Here is a 14,555-nt window from a genome sequence, read left to right on the forward strand (position 1 = left end):
CACAATAGTGGTTCTTTCCAGTCCAACCCTAGCCCACTGCACTCACAACCACCTCCGCCACGTACCGAGAAGGGGGAGGAGGACGCCCCACCACCGCCGCCGAGGAGGAGGACACCCCGCCTCCGCCACCACCGCTGAGGAGGAGGAGGAGGAGGATGCACCGCCACCGCCATCGCCGCAACTACTCGAGCCAATGAGGAGGAGGACCCATGGAGGAGCCCACGCCCGCCGTCCTCGCCGGTAAGGCCCCTCAAGAACCTCCACTTCTTCTTCTTCTCTGGTTCTTCCCCTTTCTTCTTCTCTGGTTCTTCACCAATTCGAATTTGCAGTGGCCAAGACATATAGTTTGCATGGTTAATGTATATAAATGAAGTAATTAGCATATACAAGTGCAAACAATCTGGAACCAGACATATAAAACTGCTTGATGCTTCAAATTTATTTTTTCAAACTTGAATGAAATGCTACTTCCTACTATTTAGGGTTTCATTTAAATGATGAAATGCTACCGCGCCGAGTTGAAGATAAAAGCTATAAACTGCCTTTTTAAATTTGTGAGGTTAGATTATGAAGATAAAATGCAGTAGCTACTTGGTTAATGGTTTATGTTGGGTTAGTTGGTTAAAAAATGCAGTACCCATGAAATGTAGTTGGTTTAGTTGGTTAATCAAAATGAAAATAAAAATGCTACTAGTTTATGTTGAAAATAAAATGCTATGGTTGATGTTGATGTATCAAAATTTGGAAATTCTACTGCCTAGTTCTTGATGAAATGCTATTCGGTTTGATTATTTTGCTTGATTATCTTATATCCCTGATCACATGCATGTATGACTTGTAGCATATGAAATGCAATAGGCCTTTGGTTTTCTTGCTTCTCTGGAGTTTAGATGTAGTGGCCTTTGGCTGATCCAAATACCATCATGCAATAGAGGTAGAAAGAATTTACATGAGACAAAATAGTAAACATTATTTGCATATAAAACTTCCTTTTAAGTTTCCTTTTGAATTCATGTAGTAAGCCTAAGCAAAATTAACATTGCTACTGCCTTTTGATGTTTGGCTACTGCCTTTTAAAAAGTTAACATTGCTACTGGGAAAATTTATACATTGATACATGGTTTGGCTAGCAGCATATATACATGGTTTTGATGTACTAGTTAATTTAAGTGACTTAGCATAATATACATTGATCAATAAATGAGGCAGTGGCTAATTTATGTAGTGGTTAATTTATAAATGCATAGCCAAGCAAAACAATGTGCTCGAGGTTTATTCATTTGTCTTGCTTGCTTCTCTGGAGTTTTGATGTTTGGCTAGCAGCATAGTATATTATTTGTTGTTTGAGTGGTACAGGTTTTGGCGAGCAGCATATATACATGGCTAGCAGCATATGGTGATGCTTCAGGTTTTGATGTAGTAGTATGCTCCAGTTTAGTGGTTTTTTACTGGTTTGGCTATGTTGCTCTAGGTTTTTACTATGTTGCTGCTGCTATGTTGCTGATGCTACTATGTGATGGATGAATATGGTGTTATGCGATGGATGGATATGGATATGGATATGGATATGATAAATTTTTGCAGGGATTTCATTGAGTTTCCCATTTCTCCCGAAGCATTGATTCACTTCCATTTCGGTTGAGAAATGGGCACTACTATGTAGAAAAATTAGCATATGTCATGCCGAAATTTTTGGTTGACTTTTGTACTAACTTTTTGCCTCTTTTTAATGAAGTGCAAATAAACATGTCGGGCACTTCTAAGCCCAGGACCCAGGAGCAAGACGCCATAGAGGCCAACAAGGACTTCTGGTAGGACTACGATGGAGAGGGTCGGGAGGCCGCCGCCGAGACCGACGATGAGGAAGAGGGCCTGCTTGCCGCCACCGAGACCGGTGATGAGGGAGAGGGCCGGCGGGCCGCCACCGAGATCGGTGATGAAGAAGAGGCCTGGGACAACACCACCGATGCCGGTGAAGAGACCACCGACCGCATGGAAGGCGATGAGGCCAAGGAGGGATTGGAAGCCGCAAGTGCTCGCCAATGTCACCGATGCTTTCACGGTAGTCTCCGAGATTGGCCTACCTTTGGAGCCTTCGGAGGTTGCCAAAGGGTATAGCATGCAACTAGGGTGCATCATCGGTGAAACCGTGTCGATCAACACTCATGTCATCAGAAGCGAGGCCAACACGGCTTTGGCCGATACCTTCATCCAGAAGCTTCACCAGCGATACACGTTCCCAAAGCCGTTCAATAAAAAGGTGGACTCTTTAGCTCTCACGAAGATGAGCACTGCCTTGAGCAGCTGGAGAAACTAGGTGAAGACATAGACCCAGACTGGTGAAAGCTGGGAGAAGATAAGTAGCAAAGACCCGTCGCTCTCCAAAGAAGACTTTAATGCATTCTAGTCGTCCTTAGACACTGATAATGCTAAAAATGGAAAAATTGGGGGAAAGATGCGGGAATTGAACATAGGGGTCCACCATTGCAGAAGCGGCAGATACCGAGGAAAACAACCCATTTGGGACAAGGAGGACCCCGAGATTGAACGTCTGGGGAAGGAAAACCCCTAGCTACGAATTGCGGATTTACAGACTAGGCAATCTGTTCGGTCCCGCTACTACTTAGACTGGAAGACGGGGGAATTTGTTACGGATGACCTCGCCATGAAGGATTTCGAGAAGCACATGGTAAGGATAGTCTACATTATTGCGTTCATCTTATTAGGCAATGAAGCCAAATGGGCTAACCTTAAGTTCCTTTGTCTGAAGGATGATGAGTTGAAGGCTGGCCTAGCTATCGTCCCAGGGCGACTGACGTGGGCATTACCCTTCGGGTAACCGACATTGCCCTATCCTGTACAATCTAACTGGAGGCCCATGAAGGTACTCGATGGCAAGGCGGGCCACTTGGACGATGCAGCAGAAGATTCCTTGATGGACAAGACAAAGGAGGAGCCGAACAAAGAAAGTTTAGAGCTAGGACTACTGTAAACCTAGTCGTACCCGATTAGATATCTTGAGACCTGGCCTCCTATATAAAGGCCAGGAGAGGGGCTGCCGAGGAACACAATTGAATATAGCAATCTTAGCCACCGGAAGTCTAGAGCTAGGTCACCGTAGCACTTAGCCTCTCGACGAGAACACAGCCGAAACCTTCGGCACCCCATTGTAACCCAATATTTTCATAATCAAGATCAGACAGGCAGGACGTAAGGGTTTTACCTCATCGAGGGCCCCAAACCTGGGTAAATTGCTCTCCCCCCTTGTCTGTGAACCGATGTCTCGTGTCAGCCTACAGGATTCCATCAACCCTAAGCCCATATCGGAGGGCATTGCCGAGGAGTACCCTCGACAATTGGCGCCGTCTATGGGAAAACTATCGGCACAAGATCGGTCATCGGCAGATCCAGTCATGTCACCGGCAGCTTCGTCGACGCCATCATCGCCAAGTCTAGGAAGCCCGATTCGATTTGGCTCCTATGAATTCACCCCACACAGCGACTCTTCTCGCTCGAACTTTTCCGATCTACAGGGAAACATGGAGATGACCTTCGGCAGCGTCCACTACAACGTCAACTCGGAAGGAGTCCTTCGACTGCTAGAACCACTCGCCTCCAGATCGACAGGTCCAGGCACGTCGTCATCAGTCGACCTTTCGGCTGGTCTGACGGACTCAACGAACTCGCCTCCGCAATCAACTCCTTGTTCGACATCTTCAATGTCGGTTGGATCCGATAATCCCGCATCTTCGGAGATGACCTCGTACTACTGCTTGAACTGCGATACCAGGCACGGGCTAGGATCAAGCGACACACCGTTCATCTGCAACACCCAGTATTCATCGGGAGAGGACAGTGTCGATAGCATCGTCCAAGGTGCCACCCGGAAAGTGGCACACCACCAGGTTTATGCTGCCAATAACATAGGAAACACAAGGAACAGGGGAGATGGAGATCACACCCCCCGCTCCAGCAGGCGAGCAAGTTTTGGAAACAGCGCCAGTAACAACAACAGCGATTACACCATCGCAGAGGAAAAGTGGGCAGCAGCCAAGGCAGCCATGCTCAACAACACACCGCTCCCCGCAGGAACCTCGGTTGGAACCCTCAACTCTTATCGCTCTATATTGGAGAAAAACAGGGAGCGCCTATCGAAAGAGCAAGCCACCCTCGAGAGACGCCTATCCGTTGCAGACCAATCTAGTGAACGACGGAGGGGCTCGCGAGGAAGCGCCTCTCGAAGCACTCAAGGACACCGCGGGCATGCTACGGCCAAAAACCGTCGAGGGAGCAACTGCCAATCTCGCAGCATACCTCATCAATCAGCGCCCTGAAGGCTCTATGGCCCAAGCCCATCGGGGTGCCCTAGAAAGTCTCGCAATATTAGGAGACAACCTGGTCCCGCGGAAGGAAAGAACCACATTACAGGCCAGCGGCTCAAAGCATCGTGCGAGAGATGCTCGAGATGAAATCACCCAGAGTAGAATCGACAAAGCAAGACGACGACGCACCGCTAGGGAGGAATATGATAGTAATTCTTCGGATGAAAGCCAGGAGAACGACGGCGAGTTAAGGGGGGCCGATTGCTTAAGCTACAAAATCCGCGAGACGATGCCGCCCAAAAAGTTCAAGCCCACCCCTGCTGACGCCGCCAAATACGATGGACAGCAGGAGCCGAGGTCCTGGATAGACGACTACTTCCAGACTGTGATTCTGCACAAGGGAAATCAGATAGCAGCAATGCAATGCTTGCAGCTTTACCTGAAGGATTCAGCATGAGCTTGGTTAAGAGGCCTGCCGAAGGGTTCCATCAAATCATGGGACGACCTAGTAGACGCTTTCGTTGCCAATTTCCAAGCAACATACAAAAGGCCCGTTGATACGCGTACAACACGCGTCCGTTGGGAACCCCAAGAGGAAGGTGTGATGCGTATAGCAGCAAGTTTTCCCTCAGTAAGAAACCAATGTTTATCGAACCAGTAGGAGCCAAGAAGCACGTTGAAGGTTGATGGCGGCGAGATGTAGTGCGGCGCAACACCAGGGATTCCGGCGCCAACGTGGAACCTGCACAACACAACCAAAGTACTTTGCCCCAACGAAACAGTGAGGTTGTCAATCTCACCGGCTTGCTGTAACAAAGGATTAGATGTATAGTGTGGATGATGATTGTTTGCAGAAAACAGTAGAACAAGTATTGCAGTAGATTGTATTCGATGTAAAAGAATGGACCAGGGTCCACAGTTCACTAGAGGCGTCTCTCCGATAAGAATAAGCATGTTGGGTGAACAAATTACAGTTGGGCAATTGACAAATAAAGAGGGCATGACCATGCACATACATGATATGATGAGTATAGTGAGATTTAATTGGGCATTACGACAAAGTACATAGACCGCTATCCAGCATGCATCTATGCCTAAAAAGTCCACCTTCAGGTTATCATCCGAACCCCTTCCAGTATTAAGTTGCAAACAACAGACAATTGCATTAAGTATGGTGCGTAATGTAATCAACAACTACATCCTTAGACATAGCATCGATGTTTTATCCCTAGTGGCAACAGCACATCCACAACCTTAGAACTTTCTGTCACTTTCCCAGATTTAATGGAGGCATGAGCCCACTATCGAGCATAAATACTCCCTCTTGGAGTTACTAGCAAAAACTTGGCCAGAGCCCCTACTAATAACGGAGAGCATGCAAGATCATAAACAACACATAGGTAATAGATTGATAATCAACATAACATAGTATTCTCTATCCATCGGATCCCAACAAACGCAACATATAGCATTACATATAGATGATCTTGATCATGTTAGGCAGCTCACAAGACCCGACAATGAAGCACAATTAGGAGAAGACGACCATCTAGCTACTGCTATGGACCCATAGTCCAGGGGTGAACTACTCACTCATCACTCCGGAGGCGACCATGGCGGTGAAGAGTCCTCCGGGAGATGATTCCCCTCTCCGGCAGGGTGCCGGAGGCGATCTCCTGAATCCCCCGAGATGGGATTGGCGGCGGCGGCGTCTCTGGAAGGTTTTCCGTATTGTGGCTCTCGGTACTGGGGGTTTCGCGATGAAGGCTTTAAGTAGGCGGAGGAGATAGGTCAGGGGGCCACACGAGGGCCCCACACGACAGGCCGGCGCGGCCAGGGCTTGGGCCGCGCCGCCCTGGTGTCTGGCCACCTCGTGGCCCCACTTCGTCTGTCCTTCGGTCTTCTGGAAGCTTTGTGTGAAAATAGGCCCCTGGGCATTGATTTCGTCCAATTCCGAGAATATTTCCTTACTAGGATTCCTGAAACCAAAAATAGCAGAAAACAGCAACTGGCTCTTCGGCATCTCGTTAATAGGTTAGTGCCGGAAAATGCATAAATATGACATAAAGTATGCATAAAACATGTAGATATCATCAATAATGTGGCATGGAACATAAGAAATTATCGATACGTCGGAGACGTATCAGCATCCCCAAGCTTAGTTCCTGCTCGTCCCGAGTAGGTAAACGATAACAAAGATAATTTCTGGAGTGACATGTCATCATAACCTTGATCATACTATTGTAAGCACATGTAATGAATGCAGCGATCCAAACAATGGTAAATGACATGAGTTAACAACTGAATCATATAGCAAAGACTTTTCATGAATAGTACTTTCAAGATAAGCATCAATAAGTCTTGCATAAGAGTTAACTCATAAAGCAATAATTCAAAGTAAAGGTATTGAAGCAACACAAAGGAAGATTAAGTTTCAGCGGTTGCTTTCAACTTGTAACATGTATATCTCATAGATATTTGTCAATGCAAAGTAATATAACAAGTGCAATATGCAAATATGTAGGAATCAATGCACAGTTCACACAAGTGTTTGCTTCTTGAGGTGGAGAGAGATAGGTGAACTGACTCAACATAAAAGTAAAAGAAAGGCCCTTCGCAGAGGGAAGCATTGATTGCTATATTTGTGCTAGAGCTTTGGTTTCTAAAACAAGAAACAATTTTGTCAACGGTAGTGATAAAGCATATGCATCATGTAAATTATATCCTACAAGTTGCAAGCCTCATGCATAGTATACTAATAGTGCCTACACCTTGTCCTAATTAGCTCGGATTACCTGGATTATCACCGCAATACATATGTTTTAACCAAGTGTCACAAAGGGGTACCTCTATGCCACCTGTACAAAGGTCTAAAGAGAAAGCTCGCATTGGATTTCTCGCTTTTGATTATTCTCAACTTAGACATCCATACCGGGACAACATAGACAACAGATAATGGACTCCTCTTTTATGCATAAGCATTCAACAATTATTAATTTTCTCATATGAGATTGAGGATATTTGTCCAAAACTGAAACTTCTACCATGGATCATCGCTTTAGTTAGCGGCCCAATGTTCTTCTCTAACAGTATGCATGCTCAAACCATTCAACTCATGGTAAATCTCCCTTACTTCAGACAAGACGGACATGCATAGCAACTCACATGATATTCAACAAAGAGTAGTTGATGGCGTCCCCAGGAACATGGTTATCGCACAACAAGCAACTTAATAAGAGATAAAGTGCATAAGTACATATTCAATACCACAATAGTTTTTAGGCTATTTGTCCCATGAGCTATATATTGCAAAGGTAAAGGATAGAAATTTTAAAGGTAGCACTCAAGAAATTTACTTTGGAATGGCGGAGAAATACCACGTAGTAGGTAGGTATGGTGGACACAAATGGCATAGCGTTTGGCTCAAGGATTTTGGATGCATGAGAAGTATTCCCTCTCGATACAAGGTTTAGGCTAGCAAGGTTATTTGAAACAAACACAAGGATGAACCGGTGCAGCAAAACTCACACAAAAGACATATTGTAAACATTATAAGACTCTACACCATCTTCCTTGTTGTTCAAACTCTTACTAGAAATTATCTAGACCTTAGAGAGACCAATTATGCAAACCAAATTTTAGCAAGCTCTATGTATTTCTTCATTAATAGGTGCAAAGTATATGATGCAAGAGCTTAAACATGAGCACAACAATTGCCAAGTATCAAATTATCCAAGACATTTTACCAATTACTACATGTAGCATTTCCCGTTTCCAACCATATAACAATTTAACGAAGAAGATTCAACCTTCGCCATGAACATTATGAGTAAAGCCTAAGGACATATTTGTCCATATGCAACAGCGGAGGGTGTCTCTCTCCCACACAAAGAATGCTAGGATCCATTTTATTCAAACAAAACAAAAAAAAAAACAAAAACAAACCGACGCTCCAAGCAAAGTACATAAGATGTGACGGAATAAAAATATAGTTTCACTAGAGGAACCTGATAATGTTGTCGATGAAGAAGGGGATGCCTTGGGCATCCCCAAGCTTAGACGCTTGAGTCTTCTTGAAATATGCAGGGGTGAACCACCGGGGCATCCCCAAGCTTAGAGCTTTCACTCTCCTTGATCATATTGTATCATCCTCCTCTCTTGATCCTTGAAAACTTCCTCCACACCAAACTCAAAAAAACTCATTAGAGGGTTAGTGCACAATCAAAATTCACATGTTAAGATGTGACATAATCATTCTTAACACTTCTGGACATTGCACAAAGCTACTGAAAGTTAATGGAATAGAAAAATCCATCAAGCAGAGCAAAACAGGCAATGCGAAATAAAAGGCAGAATCTGTCAAAACAGAATAGTTCGTAAAGACTAATTTTATTGAGGCACCAGACTTGCTCAAATGAAAATGCTCAAATTGAATGAAAGTTGCGTACATATCTGAGGATCACTCACGTAAATTGGCATAATTTTCTGAGGTACCTACAGAGAATTAGGCCCAGATTCGTGACAGCAAAGAAATCTGTTTCTGCGCAGTAATCCAAATCTAGTATGAACCTTACTATCAAAGACTTTACTTGGCACAACAATGCACAAAACTAAGATAAGGAGAGGTTGCTACAGTAGTAACAACTTCCAAGACTCAAATATAAAATAAAAGTGCAGTAGTAAAATCATGGGTTGTCTCCCATAAGCGCTTTTCTTTAACGCCTTTCAGCTAGGCGCAGAAAGTGTGTATCAAGTGTTATTAAGAGACGAAGCATCAACATCATAATTTGTTCTAATGATAGAATCAAAAGGTAACTTCATTCTCTTTCTAGGAAAATGTTCCATAACTTTCTTGAGAGGAAATTGATATTTAATATTACCTTCCTTCATATCAATAATAGCACCAACAGTTCGAAGAAAAGGTCTTCCCAATATAATGGGACAAGATGCATTGCATTCAATATCCAAGACAACAAAATCAACGGGGACAAGGTTATTGTTAACGGTAATGTGAACATTATGAACTCTCCTCAAAGGTTTCTTTGTAGAATTATCAGCAAGATTAACATCCAAATAACAATTTTTCAATGGTGGCAAGTCAAGCATATTATAGATTTTTCTAGGCATAACGAAAATACTTGCACCGAGATCACATAAAGCATTACAATAAAAGTCATTGACCTTCATCTTAATGATGTGCTCCCAACCATCCTCTAGCTTCCTAGGAATAGAAGCTTCGCGTTCTAGTTTCTCTTCTCTAGCTTTTATGAGAGCATTTGTAATATGTTTCGTGAAAGCCAAATTTATAGCACTAGCATTAGGACTCTTAGCAAGTTTTTTTAAGAACTTTATAACTTCAGAGATGTGGAAATCATCAAAATCCAAACCATTATGATCTAAAGCAACGGGATCATTATCCCCAATGTTGGAAAATTTCAGCAGTTTTATCACAGGCAGTTTCAGCAGTTTTAGCAGTTTCAGGCAGTTTTTCGCGCTTTGCATTAGAAGTGGAAACATTGCCAACACCAATTATTTTACCATTAATAGTAGGAGGTGCAGCAACATGTGGAGCATTAGCATTGCTAGTGGTGGTAATAGTCCAAACTTTAGCTATATCATCTTCTTTAGCATTTTCTTCTCTTTCCCACCTAGCACGCAATTCGGCCATCAATCTTATATTCTCATTAATTCTAACTTGGATGGAATTTGCTGTAGTAACAATTTTATTATTATGATTTTCATTAGGCATAACTTTCGATTTCAAAAGATCAACATCAGCAGCAAGACTATCGACTTTAGAAGCAAGTATATCAATTTTTCCAAGCTTTTCTTCAACAGATTTGTTAAAAGCAGTTTGTGTACTAATAAATTGTTTAAGCATGGATTCAAGTCCAGGGGTGTATTCCTATTATTGTTGTAAGAATTCCCATAAGAATTACCATAGCCGTTGCCATTATTATAAGGATATGGCCTATAGTTATTACTAGAATTGTTCCGGTAAGCATTGTTGTTGAAATTATTATTTTTAATGAAGTTCACATCAACATGTTCTTCTTGAGCAACCAATGAAGCTAACGGAATATTATTAGGATCAACATTAGTCCTACCATTCACAAGCATAGACATAATAGCATCAATCTTATCACTCAAGGAAGAGGTTTCTTCGACATAATTTACCTTCTTACCTTGTGGAGCTCTTTCCGTGTGCAATTCAGAGTAATTAATCATCATATTATCAAGGAGCTTTGTTGCATCGCCAAGAGTGATGGACATAAAGGTACCTCCAGCAGCTGAATCCAATAGGTTCCGTGAAGAAAAATTCAGTCCTGCATAAAAGGTTTGGATGATCATCCAAGTAGTCAGTCCATGGGTTGGGCAATTTTTAACCAAAGATTTCATTCTTTCCCATGCTTGGGCAACATGCTCATTATCCAATTGTTTAAAATTCATTATGCTACTTCTCAAAGATATAATTTTAGCAGGGGGATAATATCTACCAATAAAAACATCCTTGCATTTAGTCCATGAATCAATACTATTCTTAGGCAGAGATAGCAACCAATCTTTAGCTCTTCCTCTTAATGAGAAAGGAAACAATTTTAATTTTATAATGTCACCATCTACATCCTTATACTTTTGCATTTCACACAATTCAACAAAATTATTGAGATGGGTAGCAGCATCATCAGAACTAACACCAGAAAATTGCTCTCGCATAACAAGATTCAGTAAAGCAGGTTTAATTTCAAAGAATTCTGCTGTAGTAGCAGGTGGAGCAATAGGTGTGCATAAGAAATCATTATTATTTGTGGTTGTGAAGTCACACAACTTAGTATTTTCAGGAGTACCCATTTTAGCAATAGTAAATAAAGTAAACTAGATAAAGTAAATGCAAGTAACTAATTTTTTTGTGTTTTTAATATAGCAAACTAGATAGCAAATAAAGTAAAACTAGCAACTAATTTTTTGTATTTTGATTTAGTGCAGCAAACAAAGTAGTAAATAAAATAAAGCAAGACAAAAAGAAAGTAAAGAGATTGGAGGTGGAGACTGATACGTCTCCGACGTATCGATAATTTCTTATGTTCCATGCCACATTATTGATGATATCTACATGTTTTATGCGCACTTTATGTCATATTTGTGCATTTTCTGGAACTAACCTATTAACAAGATGCCGAAGTGCCAGTTGCTGTTTTCTGCTGTTTTTGGTTTCAGAAATCCTAGTAAGGAAATATTCTCGGAATTGGACGAAATCAACGCCCAGGGTCCTATTTTGCCACGAAGCTTCCAGAAGACCGAAGAGTCAACGAAGTGGGGCCACGAGGCGGCCAGACCACAGGGCGGCGCGGCCCAGGTCTTGGCCGCGCGGCCCTGTCATCTGGGCCCCTCGTGACGCCCCTTGACCTGCCCTTCCGCCTACAAATAGCCTTCGTCGCGAAACCCCCAGTACCGAGAGCCACGATATGGAAAACCTTCCAGAGACGCCGCCGCCGCCAATCCCATCTCGGGGGATTCAGGAGATCGCCTCCGGCACCCTGCCGGAGAGGGGAATCATCTCCCGGAGGACTCTACGCCGCCATGGTCGCCTCCGGAGTGATGTGTGAGTAGTCTACCCCTGGACTATGGGTCCATAGCAGTAGCTAGATGGTTGTCTTCTCCCCATTGTGCTTAATTGTCGGGTCTTGTGAGCTGCCGAACATGATCAAGATCATCTATCTGTAATTCTATATGTTGTGTTTGTTGGGATCCGATGAATAGAGAATACTTGTTATGTTGATTATCAAATTTATATCTATGTGTTGTTTATGATCTTGCATGCTCTCCATTACTAGTAGATGCTCTGGCCAAGTAGATGCTTGTAACTCCAAGAGGGAGTATTTATGCTCGATAGTGGGTTCATGTCTCCGTGAATCTGGGGGAGTGATAGAAACCTCTAACATTATGGATGTGCTGTTGCCACTAGGGATAAAACATTGGTGCTATGTTCGAGGATGTAGTTACTGATTACATTACGGGCAATACTTAATGCAATTGTCTGTTGTTAGCAACTTAATACTGGAGGGGGTTCGGATGATAACCTGAAGGTGGACTTTTTAGGCATAGATGCATGCTGGATAGCGGTCTATGTACTTTGTCGTAATGCCCAATTAAATCTCACTATACTCATCATAATATGTATGTGCATGGTCATGCCCTCTTTATTTGTCAATTGCCCAACTGTAATTTGTTCACCCAACATGTTGTTTATCTTATGGGAGAGACACCTCTAGTGAACTGTGGACCCCGGTCCAATTCTCTATACTGAAATACAATCTACTGCAATACTGTTCTACTATTTTCTGCAAACAATCATCATCCACACTATACATCTAATCCTTTGTTACAGCAAGCCGGTGAGATTGACAACCTCACTGTTTCGTTGGGGCAAAGTACTTGGTTTGTGTTGTGCAGGTTCCACGTTGGCGCCGGAATCCCTGGTGTTGCGCCGCACTACATCTCGCCGCCATCAACCTTCAACGTGCTTCTTGACTCCTACTGGTTCGATAAACCTTGGTTTCTAACTGAGGGAAACTTACTGCTGTACGCATCACACCTTCCACTTGGGGTTCCCAACGGTCGCGTGCTGTACGCGTGTCAAGCTCTTTTTCTGGCGCCGTTGCCGGGGAGATCAAGACACGCTGCAAGGGGAGTCTCCACATCCCAATCTCTTTACTTTGTTTTTGTCTTGCTTAGTTTTATTTAATACTTTGTTTGCTGCACTAAATCAAAATACAAAAAAAATTAGTTGCTAGTTTTACTTTATTTGCTATCTTGTTTGCTATATCAAAAACACAAAAAAATTAGTTACTTGCATTTACTTTATCTAGTTTGCTTTATTTACTGTTGCTAAAATGGGTACTCCTGAAAATACTAAGTTGTGTGACTTCACAACCACAAATAATAATGATTTCTTATGCACACCTATTGCTCCACCTGCTACTACAACAGAATTCTTTGAAATTAAACCTGCTTTACTGAATCTTGTTATGCGAGAGCAATTTTCTGGTGTTAGTTCTGATGATGCTGCTGCCCATCTCAATAATTTTGTTGAACTATGTGAAATGCAAAAATATAAAGATGTAGATGGTGACATTATAAAATTAAAATTGTTCCCTTTCTCATTAAGAGGAAGAGCTAAAGATTGGTTGCTATCTCTGCCTAAGAATAGTATTGATTCATGGACTAAATGCAAGGATGCTTTTATTGGTAGATATTATCTGTCAACACCCGGATTTTTAAGTCCGAATGCCTATTATGTCATACATCGCAATCCCAGGAATATTGTTGTTGCGAGGCATAATAGTTAAGTATCACAGTCATCATTCATTACAAACCATAAGTCTTACATATTTGGAATCACATGATCCATATTACACGAATAGTTGATCTATTGATCAACGAACAAACACAAGTTCATAGTTCAACATAGCGGAAGCGTAAGATACAAGGACTCTCTAGTCCACAGGCCAACGCTTGACGTCAGAAGGCGCTTAGTTGTCGTAGGCGTCCTGCTGGTCATCTCCTTGGTCATCTTCATACTCTGGCCATTTGAATAGCCAGGGACAAAGCCGTGAGTACTTTAAGTACTCGCAAACTAATACTAAAGTAAGTGCTAGACATTCTAGTATGGTTTGCTAAGCTCTAGTTTATTTGCATAAAGCTAGTTTTAGTTCACAAAGTTTGATAAAAGCTTATTCAAGTGCTAACTAACTTAAGTGGGAACATTAGTGTCATTCCCACCATTCAAGTGGTGATTTCAATTCAATTCACCACAAGTCATTTCCCCATCATCTTTCAACATAATTTTTCAAAGATATGACATTGGAAACTGTATGGCCTTTCCAACCGTCCGTAACCATGGACGCGGCTATTCGAATAGGTTTACACTCTGCAGAGGTTGCACACTTGTGCCACAACATTTGATTTCATCCGTCGGGATTACCCCGAATCATCGTAACACAGTACGCGGATCATCAACCATAACCTTTCACTTACGAATCCTAGTATGAGCACCTCTCCCCATGATCTTGGCCTCCTAGTGAAGACCAACTGTCAAACTGGGAACTGCACAGGGCTTGGCCGTACAATTCACCTCAATTTCACATCATTTCTCAACAACGGAGGCAGCCTCAAGCGTAACCCCTATGACGTGTGTTCAGAGGGAACCCATACTAAGATGCATAAACTTCC

Source organism: Lolium perenne, chromosome 2 (genome assembly GCF_019359855.2).
Source record: "Lolium perenne isolate Kyuss_39 chromosome 2, Kyuss_2.0, whole genome shotgun sequence".
NCBI lineage: Eukaryota > Viridiplantae > Streptophyta > Magnoliopsida > Poales > Poaceae > Lolium > Lolium perenne.